Source organism: Ranitomeya variabilis, chromosome 6, assembly GCF_051348905.1.
Source record: "Ranitomeya variabilis isolate aRanVar5 chromosome 6, aRanVar5.hap1, whole genome shotgun sequence".
NCBI lineage: Eukaryota > Metazoa > Chordata > Amphibia > Anura > Dendrobatidae > Ranitomeya > Ranitomeya variabilis.
Genome location: NC_135237.1, coordinates 548556791 through 548577604, shown reverse-complemented (window position 1 = coordinate 548577604; position 20814 = coordinate 548556791).

Here is a 20814-nt window from a genome sequence, read left to right as displayed (position 1 = left end):
CGTAAACCATATATCGCAGAACTTCACTTCATTAGTTCTGGAAAATGTTATTACCGGGAAGCTCAGGCGGTTGAACTTTGCAGGGTGGCGGCTTCCAATGAAAAGTCAGATGTTAATTACAATGGCAGAACATACCCTGTGCTGGGCGCCACTCACCCATGTTTTATACGTAACCTCTGTATTTCTTTTTTAGTTTTGCATCTCAAGCGGAAATTGATGAAAAGTGATTGAGTCATTGTCATCGGTCTTTAATGGCTGTCACTAGACCTTTAAAGAGACATAAGAGGGTAGAGGATTGAAGGCAACAGTTCACACGATCAGTCACAGGGATCAAGCTCTATCAGCCAGTCATAAGTGGTCCATACACTACAGGTTATGGCAGATCTATAGGATAATGTGTACATCATACAGTATAGGAGTAATATCTATGTGCTGCAAACAGGCACTAACTGCAAATAACAGCTGAGTCCTCTTTTACCGAGGTCATTGCTATACTTTATCACACCTTACAAACAAATTATCTGTCACTTATGTTCAAGAATATAACTACTATAATACTGCCCCCTATGTACAAGAATATAACTAATATAATACTGCCCTTATGTACAAGAATATAACTACTATAATACTGCCCCCATGTACAAGAATATAACTAGTATAATACTGCCCCTATGTACAAGAATATAATTACTATGATACTGCTCCTATGTACAAGAATATAACTACTATAATACTGCCTCTATGTACAAGAAAATAACTACTATAATACTGCACCTATGTACAAGTGTATAACTACAATTGTCGGGGTCGTAAAACGACAATTACCCTTCCCTCATTCACCAGTCATTCCAAATTAAACTATAAGCATGTGGTACCGGGTAAGAATGAGTCAGGCAGGTAGCTGGTTCAATCTCAGTGCATGCTCATGGATCCACACATCATGTGTGTAACCGTCACAGCAACTGGCTTTATTCTAAAATACACAATACTATAAGGGAATGCAATAGGCGGGGTTTCAGCAGCATACGTCCAGTGCTCAATCTCCTCCTGATTCGCTGGACGTCTTCTGGTGGATTCCTCCTCTTCTTTCTATTCCTTAAGTTTCGTTTCCAAAGAAATGAATCTTGTCCCTTCGGACACAAGGGTGAAACGAAACTGAACACTGGTGGCCATTTTTAAATACAATTACATTTGCATTAGCAGGGGAAAACTTATTGTTTCACAGTATAAGAGTATAGCAGTACAAAAAGAGTATAAAGATATATAAAAGTATAAAAGGTATATAAGAAAATATATTTTCACCTTGACAATCCCCCCTAAACACTAAGTTTTTCCCTTAAAGAAAGATCCTTCGAGACTGTCCATGTGATGGGAAAAGGGGAGGTGGATTTCTTCATCCAGACACCTCAGAAACTCTCCCCTAGCGAGAGGCCTCCAGGCAGCTGAACCCTTCACTAACCTCACATGGAGTTCTCCCACTGTCCCTAAACTAAGTCTCTTAGCGTCATCTGAGAATGGGGGGTTTTGTCTACTCTCTTGAGGGGAATATACTTCGGGATCTCCCCTGGATCAGTACCATTGTACTCTGGTGGATCTACTTCTTGATTGAGGAAGGTGCCAGTCGGAGTTGTTTTGGCAATAACCTTTTTATACAAGGGAATAACACAACAGAGGATTATCGATTCAATTATAAGGAGGGCAATTAGTATCAAACAAACTTATTGAAGGAATCCCTAGATCCCACCTAACCAACTGGAGAAGAAAGATGTGTCTACTCCAGCATACATGACACGTCGTCTTATTGTCCTAATTCGTTCAACTTCTTTAGAAACCTTCAGGTCTTTTGGATCTACATTTCGCCATTCAGGTCTGGCTGTCTATATTTCGTCTCGTAAGTCTTTGGTCATACCGTCAATGAATGTATTTACCAATACTTTAACATCAAGTGGGTTTATGGGACTGTACTCCATGTCTTCCCATTTCAGCTGTAACTGTCCAAAGTATAGCTCTACACTCTCTCCTTTTGTCACATCTGTAGAAAATCTTAATTTGCGTCCTAGCACGTCACCTGTTTTTGTGCTCACCAACTACCTAGGCCTGCCTAGGTGCACTTATACGTCCATCATATGGTCATTATTTGTCTGTAGAATGAGAAAGGTTGGTTCTCTGGTGGTGGGGGCGACATGACATGCTGGTCTACAGCTCCTTCCCAAAAGGATTACTGTCAGCCTACTCCCAAAAGTTAATGTCTCCACTATCCACCAACCACAATCCTGTGTCAGCTTATGTCACTGCATGTGATCTTGTCTGGACAGGATTCAGTGTAATTCTCTTAGGTCGGGTTGCAGCACGGGTCATACAAGTGTTAGGGCCCAAATCCTCAACTATACCCTGGAAGGCATCACAGCTATAATTAACAAATCTTTGTTCACTGTAATATATACATACATATATATATTTGATCCATTCAACATTTTTTTTATTAATCTGCACCTGTGGGATTATAGAAGCAATGCCGGCATAAATCTGGTTCTGGGCTTTAAACTGGTCAGGCACCCCCCTTGGCACCCCAATAGCATCAATATATACTAGTGGATCTTCTTCATAACTCATATGGAGCTGATCGAGACTTCTCCTCTTTCTGGTAGGTTCATCAGGTATCTTTGGTGTACATATATTGTGTATGTTTAATTAGCAAATCAGTATCTAGAGAACTGTTCTCTTTGCAGAAACTTGTCTTGAAGATCCCTACTGGTGTACCTGTGGTGTCGTGGGAATTATAGCAGGTGTAATTGTCAGCTAATACGGTTACTTTCTCCTGGAACCTTTAGTTTGGGTTTCTCATGAATTAGTAGGACATAATCTGGGCAATCAGTGGGCTTCAGACCTTTCAACAGATTCATGACACAGGCAGTGGTGTTGTCATCAGGGAAAAGCAATGCATGTGTGTATAGGTGTGTATTCGCAGCAGAACAAGCAATACATCCTACAGAGATATTCTGGACTCTTACATTGTATCTCACCCATTCTAACCATAGGTTTTTCCTTGGGGCTGTTTGTGTTTCTATGGAGAAAACTTCTTGCCAACTGAGACCTGGAATGGGGATCACTTCATTAACTACATTTTGCAAACGCTCACCTGGGCCTGTTTTAGGTGTACTGGTAACGGGGGCTTTGGTTGGTCTGAAACTAATATCCTGGAGCTGTATATGGCCTAAATTCCCATGGTATCCACTACTAAATACATAATTATAATGCCTTCCTAGTACAAACGTCTGCAGGTCAGCAGATTGGGGGCTTTCAAGATTTAGGAGGAGGGGGTGACAACTTTTACCCCATTTACAGCCCCTAAGTGGTTGCAGAAGGGCTGTTAGATGCATTCTTTCACGAAGACTCCTACCCGTCCCATCCTTGGGAACATGGCTTCACTAGGTTTATATCCCCAATCATTCCCCGTACTCCAGGCAGCATCGGTCCAATAATGACAATTATTGTTGTATTGTCTGGTAACACACATATAAAACTGGATGATCTCCTCTACCACCCGTTCAGTCTCGGGACACTTGACTACATCACAGAAATCAAATCGCCAGATATTCACCGGGGCTGTCAGGTTTACCCAGAGTATAGTGGGACCAGAATTCTTATTTACAATAGGGGCCGAAGAGGTAGGGGCAAGGATGGCCCTCAGTTCCAGGATCAAAAACAACAGCAACATTTCCCTTCAGTCACTACTGTGACTAAACACTGGTTCGGTCTCTTTTACAGTGTGAGGCGTGGATCCAGGTGCTCTTTCCTTCAAATTTTACTGCAGTGGGGGTAACCAGGATCACCGTGTGGGGTCCTTCAAATCTTGTCTGGAGACAATCTCTGCACACAAACTTTTTCACATACACCAGGTCTCCTGGCACAAAGGGATGGTGTCCAGGAACCTTGTCTGGGTCTGGAAAAGAACTGAAAACGGTTAAATGCACTTTGGCAAGGTGTCCATGTAAGGCCTGCACATAGCTAGTCAAGTCCTGGTACTTGGGTTGCAACTGTTGTGGAAAGAAACATTCAAGATTGGGGCTCCTGCCAAACAGAATCTCATACGGTGACAGTCCTGTCTTCCTGTTTGGGGTATATCTTACTGAAAACAAAGCTAGAGGAAGGCATTCTGTCCATGGTTTACCAGTCTCTGTCATTGCCTTCTGGATTTTAAGCTTAAGAGTTCCATTTAGTCTCTCCACTTTTCCACTGCTCTGTGGATGGAGTATGCAATGCTTGACTTACCCCCAGTGCTGCCATTATCTCTGACATGATCTCTCCAGTAAAATGGGAACCCTGATCGCTTTCAATGACTTCAGGAACTCCATACCTGCATATGATCTCAGCCATCAGTTTCTTCGCCGTTGTCTTAGCCGTAGCTTTGGCAACTGGGTAGGCTTTTGGCCAACCTGAAAATAAATCAATGCAGACCAACACATACTCATACGTCCCTACCCTAGGTAACTGAATATAATCATTCTGCAGTCTCTGGAATTGGTTAAAGGGCCGGGGAGTGTGTTTGGATGGGGTTTTCACTGTCCTACCCTGATTATGTGTGGCACATATCATGCAGCTCTGTACCTGCCTTTCTGCGCAGGTGGAAAACCCGGGGGCAATCCATTGTTTCTGTAGGGTGTCACACATGGCCGTCTTCGAGTGGTGCACATTCCCGTGCAGAACCTGTGCCATCATTGGGTACAGTACCTGTGGTAGGCAGACCATTTCACCCCTCCCCCATAGTCCAGTGACGGTATCAGAGCAAGCCCTATCTTTTGCCACCTATTTTTCTCCTCCTTACTTGCCTGTTCTTGTAACTGGGCTAAGATGTCTTTCAACACAAGTGGAGATGGTGGGGTGTCTAGGTGATGTACAGTGGGGCAAAAAAGTATTTAGTCAGTCAGCAATAGTGCAAGTTCCACCACTTAAAAAGATGAGAGGCGTCTGTAATTTACATCACAGGTAGACCTCAACTATGGGAGACAAACTGAGAAAAAAAAATCCAGAAAATCACATTGTCTGTTTTTTTAACATTTAATTTGCATATTATGGTGGAAAATAAGTATTTGGTCAGAAACAAAATTTCATCTCAATACTTTGTAATATAGCCTTTGTTGGCAATGACAGAGGTCAAACGTTTTCTGTAAGTCTTCACAAGGTTGCCACACACTGTTGTTGGTATGTTGGCCCATTCCTCCATTCAGATCTCCTCTAGAGCAGTGATGTTTTTGGCTTATCGCTTGGCAACACGGACTTTCAACTCCCTCCAAAGGTTTTCTATAGGGTTGAGATCTGGAGACTGGATAGGCCACTCCAGGACCTTGAAATGCTTCTTACGAAGCCACTCCTTCGTTGCCCTGGCGGTGTGCTTTGTGTCATTGTCATGTTGAAAGACCCAGCCAGGTTTCAACTTCAATGCCCTTGCTGATGGAAGGAGGTTTGCACTCAAAATCTCACGATACATGGCCCCATTCATTCTTTCATGTACCCGGATCAGTCGTCCTGGCCCCTTTGCAGAGAAACAGCCCCAAAGCATGATGTTTCCACCACCATGCTTTACAGTAGGTATGGTGTTTGATGGATGCAACTCAGTATTCTTTTTCCTCCGAACACGACAAGTTGTGTTTCTACCAAACAGTTCCAGTTTGGTTTCATCAGATCATAGGACATTCTCCCAAAACTCCTCTGGATCATCCAAATGCTCTCTAGCAAACTTCAGACGGGCCCGGACACGTACTGGCTTAAGCAGTGGGACACGTCTGGCACTGCAGGATCTGAGTCCATGGTGGCGTAGTGTGTTACTTATGGTAGGCCTTGTTACATTGGTCCCAGCTCTCTGCAGTTCATTCACTAGGTCCCCCCGCGTAGTTCTGGGATTTTTGCTCACCGTTCTTGTGATCATTCTGACCCCACGGGGTGGGATTTTGCGTGGAGCCCCAGATCGAGGGAGATTATCAGTGGTCTTGTATGTCTTCCATTTTCTAATTATTGCTCCTACTGTTGATTTCTTCACTCCAAGCTGGTTGGCTATTGCAGATTCAGTCTTCCCAGCCTGGTGCAGGGCTACAATTTTGTTTCTGGTGTCCATTGACAGCTCTTTGGTCTTCACCATAGTGGAGTTTGGAGTCAGACTGTTTGAGGGTGTGCACAGGTGTCTTTTTATACTGATAACAAGTTTAAACAGGTGCCATTACTACAGGTAATGAGTGGAGGACAGAGGAGACTCTTAAAGAAGAAGTTACAGGTCTGTGAGAGCCAGAAATCTTGATTGTTTGTTTCTGACCAAATACTTATTTTCCACCATAAAATGCAAATAAAATGATAAAAAAACAGACAATGTGATTTTCTGGATTTTTTTTTTTCAGTTTGTCTCCCATAGTTGAGGTCTACCTATGATGTAAATTACAGACGCCTCTCATCTTTTTAAGTGGTGGAACTTGCACTATTGCTGACTGACTAAATACTTTTTTGCCCCACTGTACTTGAGAGGCTACAGGAGTGCTTGCTGCTTTCTTGGCAGCCTGGTCTGCCAGTGCGTTACCCTTCGTCCGTCCATCAGTGCCTTTGGTATGTGCCTTTACCTTTATGATGCCTGCTTAGGTGGGAAACTGTAATGCATTCATAAGTTGCTGGACTGCCTCAGCATGTTTAATGGGGTGGCCATTTGCTGTCAGGAAAGCCCTGGCTCTCCAGATAGGCCCATAATCGTGTGCAATGCCAAAAGCATACCTGGAATCAGTGTAGATATTTACAGTCTTACCTTCTACTAGTTTGCACGTTTTATGAGCTCTGCTTCTTGTGCAGACATATGAGCTGGCATTGACTCTGCCTTGATTACCTCATGTTCTGAGACCACAGCATATCTGGTACAGAAGCGTCCTTGGTCATCTTGGTGACGGGATCCATCTACAAAAAGCTCAAAATCAGCATTAGAATAGGCACACTAGAGACCAGCCGTTTCCTAAGACATTAATTCTAGACAATCATGTGGTTTGGAAACCTAATCTTGTTCCTCTGGATCCATTCTAGAAAGAAAAAGAGTGTCCCTGCTCATGTCACCTACTCCTCCCCCCTTTGGATCCAGGGGAACTAGGAGAAAAGTAGCGGGGTTCAGAACAGTGCACCTTTTCAAAGTCACATTAGTAGGCATGAGAATAGCACACCTGTCATGATCTCCATGGCCAGAGAACTAGCATAAGCCTCAATAGGAACAAGCTCTTGGAAGATGTAACTATACTGACCATGAACTAAACCTACCGCATCATCTAGAAGTAGCCAGGTAGCATGTCCTACTTTTTATCCCTATATGCCCAGCGCCGGCCGGAGATCTAAATAATGCTAGCAGAGGGAAATATAAGACCTGACTCACCTCTAGAGAAATGCCCAAAAAGGAGACAGAGGCCCCCCACATATATTGGCGGTGATATGAGATGAAACAACAAACGCAGCAGGAAAATAGTTTTAGCAAATTTGAGGTCCGCTTTCTAGATAGCAGAAGACAGAAAGCATACTTTCATGGTCAGTAGAAAACCCTAACAAAACACATCCAGAAATTACTTTAGGACTCTGGCATTAACTCATAATACCAGAGTGGCAATTCCTGATCAACAAGAGCTTTCCAGACACAGTAACGAAACTGCAGCTGTGAACTGGAACCAAAATACAAAAACAAAACATGGACGAATGTCCAACTTATCTAGTAGATGTCTGGGAGCAGGAACAAGCACAGAGAGGCTTCTGATAACATTGTTGACCGGCAAGCATCTAACAGAGAAGCCAGGTTATATAGCGACACCCAGATCTAATCAGAACAGGTGAACAGGGAAGATGATGTCACAAGTTCAATTCCACCAGTAGCCACCGGGGGAGCCCAGAATCCAAATTCACAACAGTACCCCCCCCTCAAGGAGGGGGCACCGAACCCTCACCAGAACCACCAGGGCGATCAGGATGGGCCCTATGAAAGGCACGAACCAGATCAGAGGCATGAACATCAGATGCAGTGACCCAAGAATTGTCCTCCTGGCCGTATCCCTTCCACTTGACCAGATACTGGAGTCTCCGTCTGGAAACACGGGAGTCTAGGATTTTTTCCACAACGTACTCCAACTCACCCTCAACCAACACCGGAGCAGGAGGCTCAACGGAAGGCACAATCGGTGCCTCATACCTGCGCAATAACGACCGATGAAAAACGTTATGAATAGAAAAGGATGCAGGGAGGTCCAAACGGAAGGAAACAGGGTTAAGAATCTCCAATATTTTATACGGACCGATGAACCGAGGCTTAAACTTAGGAGATGAGACCCTCATAGGGACAAAACGAGAAGACAACCACACCAAATCTCCAACACAAAGCCGAGGACCAACACGACGGTGACGGTTGGCAAAAAGCTGAGTCTTCTCCTGGGACAACTTTAAATTGTCCATCACCTGCCCCCAGATATGATGCAATCTCTCCACCACCGCATCCACTCCAGGACAATCCGAGGATTCCATCTGACCGGAGGAAAATCGAGGGTGGAACCCCGAATTACAGAAAAACGGGGACACCAAAGTGGCAGAGCTGGCCCGATTATTGAGGGCGAACTCCGCCAATGGCAAAAAAGCAACCCAATCATCCTGGTCAGCAGACACAAAACACCTCAGATATGTCTCCAGGGTCTGATTAGTCCGCTCGGTCTGGCCATTAGTCTGAGGGTGAAAAGCAGACGAAAAAGACAAATCTATGCCCATCCTAGCACAGAATGCCCGCCAAAATCTAGACACAAATTGGGTTCCTCTGTCAGAAACGATATTCTCAGGAATACCATGCAAACGAACAACATTTTGAAAAAACAGGGGCACCAACTCGGAAGAAGAAGGCAATTTGGGCAGGGGAACAAAATGGACCATCTTAGAAAAACGGTCACACACCACCCAGATGACAGACATCTTCTGAGAAACAGGCAGATCTGAAATAAAATCCATCGAGATGTGTGTCCAAGGCCTCTTAGGAATAGGCAAGGGCAACAATACTCCACTAGCCCGAGAACAACAAGGCTTGGCCCGAGCACAAACGTCACAAGACTGCACAAAGCCTCGCACATCTCGTGACAGGGAAGGCCACCAGAAGGATCTTGCCACCAAATCCCTGGTACCAAAAATTCCAGGATGACCTGCCAATGCAGAAGAATGTACCTCAGAGATGACTCTACTGGTCCAATCATCAGGAACAAACAACCTATCAGGCGGACAACGATCCGGTCTATCCGCCTGAAACTCCTGCAAGGCCCGCCGCAGGTCTGGAGAAACGGCTGACAAGATAACTCCCTCCTTAAGAATACCTGTGGGGTCAGAGTTGCCGGGTGAATCAGGCTCAAAACTCCTAGAAAGGGCATCCGCCTTAACATTCTTAGAACCCGGTAGGTACGATACCACAAAATTAAACCGAGAGAAAAATAATGACCAGCGCGCCTGTCTAGGATTCAGGCGCCTGGCGGTCTCAAGATAGATCAAATTTTTGTGGTCAGTCAATACCACCACCTGATGTCTGGCCCCCTCGAGCCAATGGCGCCACTCCTCAAACGCCCACTTCATGGCCAAAAGCTCCCGATTCCCAACATCATAATTCCGCTCAGCGGGCGAAAATTTACGGGAAAAGAAGGCACAAGGCCTCATCACGGCGCAGTCAGAACTTTTCTGCGACAACACTGCCCCAGCCCCGATCTCAGAAGCGTCGACCTCAACCTGAAAAGGAAGAGTCACATCAGGCTGACGCAACACAGGGGCAGAAGAAAAACGGCGCTTAAGCTCCTGAAAGGCCTCCACAGCATCAGGGGACCAATTAGCAACATCAGCACCCTGTCTAGTCAAATCGGTCAATGGCTTAACGACATCCGAAAAACCAGAAATAAATCGACGATAAAAGTTGGCAAAGCCCAAAAATTTCTGAAGACTTTTAAGAGAAGAGGGCTGCGTCCAATCACAAATAGCTTGAACCTTGACAGGATCCATCTCAATGGAAGAGGGAGAAAAAATATATCCCAAAAAGGAAATTCTCTGAACCCCAAAAACGCACTTAGAACCCTTGACACACAGAGAATTAGACCGCAAAACCTGAAAAACCCTCTTAACTTGCCGGACATGAGAGTCCCAATCATCCGAAAAAATCAGAATATCATCCAGATACACTATCATAAATTTATCCAAAAAATCGCGGAAAATATCATGCATAAAGGACTGGAAGACTGAAGGGGCATTAGAAAGACCAAAAGGCATCACCAAATACTCAAAGTGGCCCTCGGGCGTATTAAATGCGGTTTTCCACTCATCCCCCTGCCTGATCCGCACCAAATTATACGCCCCACGGAGATCAATCTTAGAGAACCACTTGGCCCCCTTTATGCGAGCAAACAAATCAGTCAGCAACGGCAATGGGTATTGATATTTAACCGTGATTTTATTCAAAAGCCGATAATCAATACATGGTCTCAAAGAGCCGTCTTTTTTTGACACAAAGAAAAAACCGGCTCCTAAGGGAGATGACGATGGACGAATATGTCCCTTTTCCAAGGACTCCTTTATATATTCTCGCATAGCAGTATGTTCAGGCACAGACAGATTAAATAAACGACCCTTTGGGTATTTACTACCCGGAATTAAATCTATAGCACAATCGCACTCACGGTGCGGAGGTAGTGAACCCAGCTTGGGTTCTTCAAAGACGTCACGATAATCAGACAGGAACTCAGGGATTTCAGAGGGAATAGATGATGAAATGGACACCAAAGGTACGTCCCCATGAGTCCCCTTACATCCCCAGCTCAACACAGACATAGCTCTCCAGTCAAGGACTGGGTTGTGAGACTGCAGCCATGGCAATCCCAGCACCAAATCATCATGTAGATTATACAGCACCAGAAAACGAATAGTCTCCTGGTGATCCGGATTAATACACATAGTCACTTGTGTCCAGTATTGTGGTTTATTATTAGCCAATGGGGTGGAGTCAATCCCCTTCAGAGGAATAAGAGTCTCCAAAGGCTCTAAATCATACCCACAACGATTGGCAAAGGACCAATCCATAAGACTCAAAGCGGCGCCAGAGTCGATATAGGCGTCCGTAGTAATAGATGACAAAGAGCAAATCAGGGTCACAGACAAAATAAATTTAGACTGTAAAGTGCCAATGGGAACGGATTTATCAAGCTTTTTAGTACGCTTAAAGCATGCTGATATAACATGAGTAGAATCCCCACAATAGAAACACAACCCATTTTTCCGTCTAAAATTCTGCCGCTCGCTTCGGGACAGAATTCTATCACACTGCATGTTTTCTGGCGTCTTCTCAGTGGACACCGCCAGATGGTGCACTGGTTTGCGCTCCCGCAGACGCCTATCGATCTGAATGGCCATTGTCATGGACTCATTCAGACTTGCAGGCACAGGGAACCCCACCATAACATCCTTAATGGCATCAGAAAGACCCTCTCTGAAAGTAGCCGCCAAGGCACACTCATTCCACTGAGTAAGCACAGACCATTTACGGAATTTTTGGCAGTAAATTTCAGCTTCATCTTGCCCCTGCGATAGGGACATCAAAGTTTTTTCTGCCTGAAGTTCCAAATGAGGTTCCTCATACAGCAAGCCCAAGGCCAGAAAAAACGCATCCACATTGCGCAACGCAGGATCCCCTGGTGCCAATGCAAAAGCCCAATCTTGAGGGTCGCCGCGGAGCAAGGAAATCACAATCCCAACCTGCTGTGCAGGGTCTCCAGCAGAACGAGATTTCAGGGACAAAAATAACTTACAATTATTTCTAAAATTCTGAAAGCTAGATCTATTCCCTGAGAAGAATTCCGGCAAAGGAATTCTCGGCTCTGATACCGGAGCATGAACAACAAAATCTTGCAAACTTTGTACTTTCGTGACGAGATTATTCAAACCTGCAGTTACACTCTGTAGATCCATTATAGACAGGTGAACATAGAGCCATTCAAAGATTAGAAGGAGAGAGAAAAAAAAGAAAGACTGCAGCATAGACAGACTGGCAAGTGATCCAATTAAGAGCACACTAACTACTAGAGGAAAAAAAAAAAAAAAAAATTTTCAGCAGACTTCTTATTTCTCTCCTTTCTCAGCCAAGGATTTTAACCCTTTAGTGGGCCGGTCAAACTGTCATGATCTCCATGGCCAGAGAACTAGCATAAGCCTCAATAGGAACAAGCTCTTGGAAGATGTAACTATACTGACCATGAACTAAACCTACCGCATCATCTAGAAGTAGCCAGGTAGCATGTCCTACTTTTTATCCCTATATGCCCAGCGCCGGCCGGAGATCTAAATAATGCTAGCAGAGGGAAATATAAGACCTGACTCACCTCTAGAGAAATGCCCAAAAAGGAGACAGAGGCCCCCCACATATATTGGCGGTGATATGAGATGAAACAACAAACGCAGCAGGAAAATAGTTTTAGCAAATTTGAGGTCCGCTTTCTAGATAGCAGAAGACAGAAAGCATACTTTCATGGTCAGTAGAAAACCCTAACAAAACACATCCAGAAATTACTTTAGGACTCTGGCATTAACTCATAATACCAGAGTGGCAATTCCTGATCAACAAGAGCTTTCCAGACACAGTAACGAAACTGCAGCTGTGAACTGGAACCAAAATACAAAAACAAAACATGGACGAATGTCCAACTTATCTAGTAGATGTCTGGGAGCAGGAACAAGCACAGAGAGGCTTCTGATAACATTGTTGACCGGCAAGCATCTAACAGAGAAGCCAGGTTATATAGCGACACCCAGATCTAATCAGAACAGGTGAACAGGGAAGATGATGTCACAAGTTCAATTCCACCAGTAGCCACCGGGGGAGCCCAGAATCCAAATTCACAACACACACCGAAGTCGCAGCTGTCCAGCCATGGACATGTGGCCAGGTTGTACTTGGTTAAGGATACTATGTACATTGTGTGGGGTGTGGACCATCAGTGGGTGATCCAAAACAATCTCTGAAGATTTGTGTAGCAATAGCTGGACAGACAACACAGCCCAAACACATGAGAAACTTCCCTCTTGCCACTTTATCCTGGCGGCCGCTGTAATAACAACAGATCTCTGTTTGTCTCCATGAAGCTGAATCAGCACACCTGTAGCATGTCCTGCATAGGTGAGCTCTGTCTGCAATACTGTACGGCAGTGCTCGGGTGTCTTGCAATCATATACGGGGCCTGCAATGTGTAACACTATATCACAGGGCAGATTCCCTCTTTGGGTGGACATAGCGTCTCCTGGATACAAGGGGCCATAATCGGCAAGGTAGGCCTGACACTCTTGGGCTATGGCTGGCCCCCCTTTGGCATAACTGTCCACGTCAATTGTCATCCCTGATAAATGAATGCAAACAGAACTGCCAATCTGGGTATAATGGAAAGCTGAAGAAGACATTGGCAAGATCGATAACCATGAACCAAGCGGCATCCTGAGATATCTGGGACAAAAGAGTATGTGGCTTAGGCACCACCGGAGTTTCTGGAACAGTAACTGCATTAAATGCCTGTAGATCTTGTACCAGCCGGTACACAGGGGGTTGGTCGGGTGGGGTTTTTTTTTTTTTTTTTCTTAATGGGAAACACGGGTGTGTTACATGGGGAAACACAGGGTATCAGGGCACCATTATCGAATAACATTTGTATTTGCCCCTTGAGACACTGCTCCTGATCATGTTTCAAAGGGTACTGATGGACTTTGGGAAAAGGAGCACCAGGTTTGAGAAACACTTTTACTGGTTCTACAGGCATTATTGGGGGAGAATCTGGGTCTATCAGGACCATCATAACTGTGGGCAAGTAGGATACACATCTCTTTATATTCATCTGCATAGGAGTTATATAACGCAAGGACCCTCTGACCATCTTGGAATTATATCCTGGAGCAGAACTGTGATAATAAATCTGCCCCCAGTAAATTTACCGAACATATAGAAGAGATTACGAACTGAGCAGTAACTTCAGGGAAAGGTCCCACAGGGATAGGTTTTATAAGAGTATATTTATTGGGTCTGTCATCTACTCTAATTAAAACAAGCTCTTGATCTGAGAATTTGCATGGTGGGGCTGGGGAGAGAGATTCCCAGACAGGGTTAAAGGCGTATTGGAGTGTGAAGCTGGACTTGCATGTACAATAGGAGGGGGGCAGAAACTGGAGTCTGTTACATGGAGATAAGAAACACTGATCTCGCAGCTGCAGCGATGGGGGCCAGTGAGCGAGCAAGAATCACTACGGCTAGTGATTTAACCCCTGCCTTTCTTGCTGGGCTAAATTCTTTTGAAAACCTTTTACTATTTGCAATGCATCATCCGGAGTGGAAATCTCAATACAAATCTACTACAAAAAAGTATGAATGGGCTTCTTGTTACAGTGAGAATCCCAGATCTTCAAACACTACCATAAGACACCCATAGAACTTCTCGGCAATCCAGGATATATATTGCTGTAAGGGGCACAGGGTTTACAGTCGGGAGTAAAGGCTTAATTTCCTGGGGAGGGACCTGTTATGACCCCAATGGCGAGGGTCTCAGAGGAACGTGGAAGTCTGCAGAATACAAAAATCCAGCTCATAGGGCAGTGGTAGCTGGGTTGACCATATATCTACTCCTAACGCCAACACTAGAAGTAGCCGGGGATCATTCCTACGTTGATTCTAGATGACACGCTCCAGCCGGAGAATCTAGCTACCCCTAGTAGAGGAAAACAAAAGACCTTTCTTGCCTCCAGAGAAGGGGACCCCAAAGCTGGATAGAAGCCCCCCACAAATAATAACAGTGAGGTAAGAGGAAATGACAAACACAGAAATGAACCAGGTTTAGCACAGAGAGGCCCGCTTACTGATAGCAGAATAAAGAAAGGTAACTTATATGGTCAACAAAAACCCTATCAAAATCCACACTGGAAATTCAAGAACCCCCGAACCGTCTAACGGTCCGGGGGGAGAACACCAGCCCCCTAGAGCTTCCAGCAAAGGTCAGGATATATATTTGGAACAAGCTGGACAAAAATACAAAACCAAAACAAAATAGCAAAAAGCAAAAAGCGGACTTAGCTGATATAACTGGAACCAGGATCAGTAGACAAGAGCACAGAAGACTAGCTCTGATAACTACGTTGCCAGGCATTGAACTGAAGGTCCAGGGAGCTTAAATAGCAACACCCTTAACTAACGACCCAGGTGCGGATAAAAGGAATGACAGAAAAACCAGAGTCAAAAAACTAGTAACCACTAGAGGGAGCAAAAAGTAAATTCACAACAGTACCCCCCCCTTAGTGAGGGGTCACCGAACCCTCACCACGACCACCAGGGCGATCAGGATGAGCGGCATGAAAGGCACGAACTAAATCGGCCGCATGAACATCAGAGGCGACCACCCAGGAATTATCCTCCTGACCATAGCCCTTCCACTTATCCGGGACAAACAGTCTGTCAGGTGGACAAGACTCAGGCCTATCAGCCTGAAATCTCTGCAACACACGTCGCAGATCCGGAGAAATAGCTGACAAGATAACTCCATCTTTAAGAATACCAACAGGATCAGCGACTCCAGGAGCATCAGGCACAAAGCTCCTAGAAAGAGCATCGGCCTTCACATTCTTTGAACCTGGTAAATACGAGACAACAAAATCAAAGCGGGAGAAAAACAATGACCAGCGGGCCTGTCTCGGATTAAGGCGTTTAGCAGACTCGAGATACATCAGATTTTTGTGATCAGTCAAGACCACCACACGATGCTTAGCACCCTCGAGCCAATGACGCCACTCCTCAAATGCCCATTTCATGGCCAACAACTCCCGATTGCCTACATCATAATTTCGCTCGGCAGGCGAAAACTTCCTAGAGAAAAAGGCACAAGGTTTCATAACAGAGCAACCAGGGCCTCTCTGCGACAAAACGGCCCCTGCTCCAATCTCTGAAGCATCCACCTCAACCTGAAAGGGAAGTGAGACATCGGGCTGGCACAAAACAGGCGCCGAAGTAAACCGGCGTTTCAACTCCTGGAAAGCCTCCACGGCAGCAGGAGCCCAGTTAGCTACATCGGAGCCCTTCTTGGTCATATCCGTCAAAGGTTTCACAATGCTAGAAAAATTAGCGATAAAACGACGGTAGAAGTTAGCGAAACCCAAGAACTTCTGTAGACTCTTAACTGACGAGGGCTGAGTCCAATCAAGAATAGCTCGGACCTTGACTGGGTCCATCTCCACAGCAGAAGGGGAAAAAATGAACCCCAAAAAGGGAACCTTCTGTACACCAAAGAGACACTTTGAGCCCTTGACAAACAAAGAATTTTCACGCAAAATTTTAAAGACCAACCTGACCTGCTCCACATGCGAATCCCAATTATCAGAAAAAACCAAAATATCATCCAGATAAACAATCAAAAATTTATCCAGATACTTCCGGAAAATGTCATGCATAAAGGACTGAAAAACTGAAGGCGCATTGGAGAGCCCAAAAGGCATCACCAAGTACTCAAAATGACCTTCGGGCGTATTGAATGCGGTTTTCCATTCATCACCTTGCTTAATGCGCACAAGGTTGTACGCACCACGAAGATCTATCTTGGTGAACCACTTGGCACCTTTAATCCGGGCAAACAAGTCAGACAACAGCGGTAAAGGATACTGAAATTTGACAGTGATCTTATTTAAAAGCCGATAATCAATACAAGGTCTCAAAGATCCGTCCTTTTTTGCCACAAAAAAGAATCCCGCACCAAGAGGGGAAGAAGACGGACGAATATGTCCTTTCTCTAGAGACTCCTTGATATATGAACGCATAGCGGTATGTTCAGGTACCGACAGATTAAACAGTCTTCCCTTAGGAAATTTACTGCCTGGGATCAAATCTATAGCACAGTCACAGTCCCTATGAGGAGGCAGTGCACTGGACTCAGACTCACTGAAGACATCCTGATAATCAGACAAATACTCCGGAACTTCCGAAGGCGTAGAAGAAGCAATAGACACAGGCAGGGAATCCCCATGAATACCACGACAGCCCCAACTTGAGACTGACATAGCCTTCCAGTCCAGGACTGGATTATGGGTCTGTAACCATGGCAGCCCTAAAACAACCAAATCATGCATTTTATGTAAAACCAGGAAACGTATCACCTCGCGGTGTTCAGGAGTCATGCACATGGTAACCTGTGTCCAATACTGCGGTTTATTTGCTGCCAATGGCGTAGCATCAATACCCCTAAGAGGAATAGGATTTTCTAATGGTTCAAGAGTAAAACCACAGTGCTTAGCAAATGACAGATCCATAAGACTCAGGGCAGCACCTGAATCTACAAACGCCATGACAGGAAAAGACGACAGTGAGCAAATCAAAGTTACAGACAGAATAAATTTAGGTTGCAAATTACCAACGGTGACAGGACTAACAACCTTAGCTATACGTTTAGAGCATGCTGAGATAATATGTGTAGAATCACCACAGTAGTAGCACAAGCCATTCCGGCGTCTATGAATTTTCCGCTCATTTCTAGTCAGGATTCTATCACATTGCATTAAATCAGGTGTCTGTTCAGACAACACCATGAGGGAATTTGCGATTTTTCTATCACATTGCACCGAATTAGGTGTCTGTTCAGACAACACCATGAGGGAATTTGCGGTTTTGCGCTCCCGCAACCGCCGGTCAATTTGAATAGCCAGTGCCATAGTATCATTCAGACCTGTGGGAATGGGAAAACCCACCATAACATTCTTAATTGCTTCAGAAAGGCCATTTCTAAAATTAGCGGCCAGTGCACACTCGTTCCAATGTGTCAGCACGGACCATTTCCGAAATTTTTGGCAGTACACTTCAGCCTCGTCCTGCCCCTGAGACATAGCCAGCAAGGCCTTTTCTGCCTGAATCTCAAGATTGGGTTCCTCATAAAGTAAACCAAGCGCCAGAAAAAACGCATTAATATCAGCCAATGCCGGATCTCCTGGCGCCAGCGAAAAAGCCCAATCCTGAGGGTCGCCCCGTAAGAACGAAATAACAATTTTTACTTGCTGAGCAGAGTCTCCAGATGAACAGGGTCTCAGGGACAAAAACAATTTACAATTATTCACAAAATTCCTAAACTTAAACCTGTCTCCGGAAAACAGTTCAGGAATCGGTATTTTAGGTTCTGACCTAGGATTACTGATAACATAGTCTTGTATGCCCTGCACACGAGTAGCCAGCTAGTCCACACTTGTAATCAAGGTCTGGACATTCATGTCTGCAGCAAGCATAGCCACTCTGAGGTAAAGGGGAAGAAGAAAAAAAAAAAAAACTCAGAATCTTCTTTCTTATAATCCCTCTTCTGCAATGCATTAAACATTTAATACTGGCCTGGCAAACTGTTATGACCCCAATGGCGAGGGTCTCAGAGGAACGTGGAAGTCTGCAGAATACAAAAATCCAGCTCATAGGGCAGTGGTAGCTGGGTTGACCATATATCTACTCCTAACGCCAACACTAGAAGTAGCCGGGGATCATTCCTACGTTGATTCTAGATGACACGCTCCAGCCGGAGAATCTAGCTACCCCTAGTAGAGGAAAACAAAAGACCTTTCTTGCCTCCAGAGAAGGGGACCCCAAAGCTGGATAGAAGCCCCCCACAAATAATAACGGTGAGGTAAGAGGAAATGACAAACACAGAAATGAACCAGGTTTAGCACAGAGAGGCCCGCTTACTGATAGCAGAATAAAGAAAGGTAACTTATATGGTCAACAAAAACCCTATCAAAATCCACACTGGAAATTCAAGAACCCCCGAACCGTCTAACGGTCTGGGGGGAGAACACCAGCCCCCTAGAGCTTCCAGCAAAGGTCAGGATATATATTTGGAACAAGCTGGACAAAAATACAAAACCAAAACAAAATAGCAAAAAGCAAAAAGCGGACTTAGCTGATATAACTGGAACCAGGATCAGTAGACAAGAGCACAGAAGACTAGCTCTGATAACTACGTTGCCAGGCATTGAACTGAAGGTCCAGGGAGCTTAAATAGCAACACCCTTAACTAACGACCCAGGTGCGGATAAAAGGAATGACAGAAAAACCAGAGTCAAAAAACTAGTAACCACTAGAGGGAGCAAAAAGTAAATTCACAACAGGGACCATATTATCCAGCAGGGAGACCCCCCCCCCGTCCCAAATTTTTAATTGCTTGCTTTACTCAACTCTTTTACCAATCTTTCAATTACACTGATACAAATTTCCTTATAAAACCAGGCACTATATTTCACTTTCAAATTCCAGATTATAATATTTCTTCATACTTCAAAACAATGTTGTCGCTTTAAACCAGACACAGATCTACCAGAGAAAATACAGAAAACACCGTTACAGTATGTGCTCTCTCCATTCCAAGGACACAGAGATAAAAGAGATCACAGCATTCCTCTACACAGAGAAAAGAGACAAGCAATTAGCGCAGCTACGCGTGTGACCCCTCCCTACTAGACAGCACAGAATTCCTCAGCGTACAAGGGAGAAGCAAAAACCCAGCTCTTTGCCCCCCTGTCTCTAGCACGTAGCGTAGATAAGGAGAAGAGAGGAAGAAGAACTGACAAAGAAATCTCGCAGCGGTCTGCTCAGCCCCTCCCCTACACTACATAGCACTGATACAAAGCTCCGTATCCTCTACAAAGTCACAAATTACAGCAGTTTTTAGACCTAATTTCTACAAAACTTTCCTATAATCCTCCGTGGTCTGGGCGGAGCCCCAAGGACGGTCCGTACGCACACACAAGGCAGGTCTCCACCCAGATTGGATTCTGCACAACACAAACAGGACACAGCTACACTTCTGGAGATCTCTTTCCGCCGCCATTACAGGGCGCTGGCTGAGACTGCATTTTCATCATCAGTGGCACGGCGGCCATTTTACAATCTATAAGATCACAGTTCAAAGGCATTTTATAACCAAATACGGGTTCTGTATTCTCTGATCCTTCCTCTCAACCTATTTTCATCCTTTGTTCTTTAAGCCTCGCGCAACTCGCAGATAAGCTTCTTGACTGTCTCTTGCCCTCCCGTGACCATTGTCTTGACTTCCACGGCATCCTCATCTAACTTGTGGGGCACAGACTTCCTTTGCTTTAAGATACGCAGCATGACTCACAGAATACTATGTCCTCCTGCAGTAGGCCACTGGCAGCGATACGAACACGGTGTTCTATACCACGGAACTTCGCGTTCAACGTACTAGGAAAAGAGCCTCGCGCTCAATATTTCCCATCCCTAAACCAGAACAACAGTGATTAACAGGCTATCCTGCCACGATATTCCAAACCGTCGGGAGGCGGTCTCCTAGTGAGAGCCCTCCACAGAAATTCAGGTGGTCCCCCTCCGGGACGTCTTAATTACCTAGCTGGTACAATATCACAGAGGCTGCGTCTCCTATCCCTTTCTCTAAGCTGCCCCACAATCTACAACTGGCTCAATTTATCACTCCACTTCACTACTAGACAATAGTCACGGGTAGGGTGGTTGAACGGAGTACAATGACCGGTGGAGGAGGTGTGGTGTTCAGAGGTCGCACAGGATGCGACGTCTCTCAGTTGCTGGTTCAGAGCGTGGCACAGGATCACGTTTGATCTCACCACTCGATCATTCACCTCCCGGACCCAAGGAGACCACAGACAAACCAATAACGGCTGAGACACTAGCAAGTGTGACACATACAGTGTATATGATCGCCACTTACCGTGTGCGGAGGGTGATCAGTCCTCGAGGTCAGCCACTACGGGTATCATCCACAGACA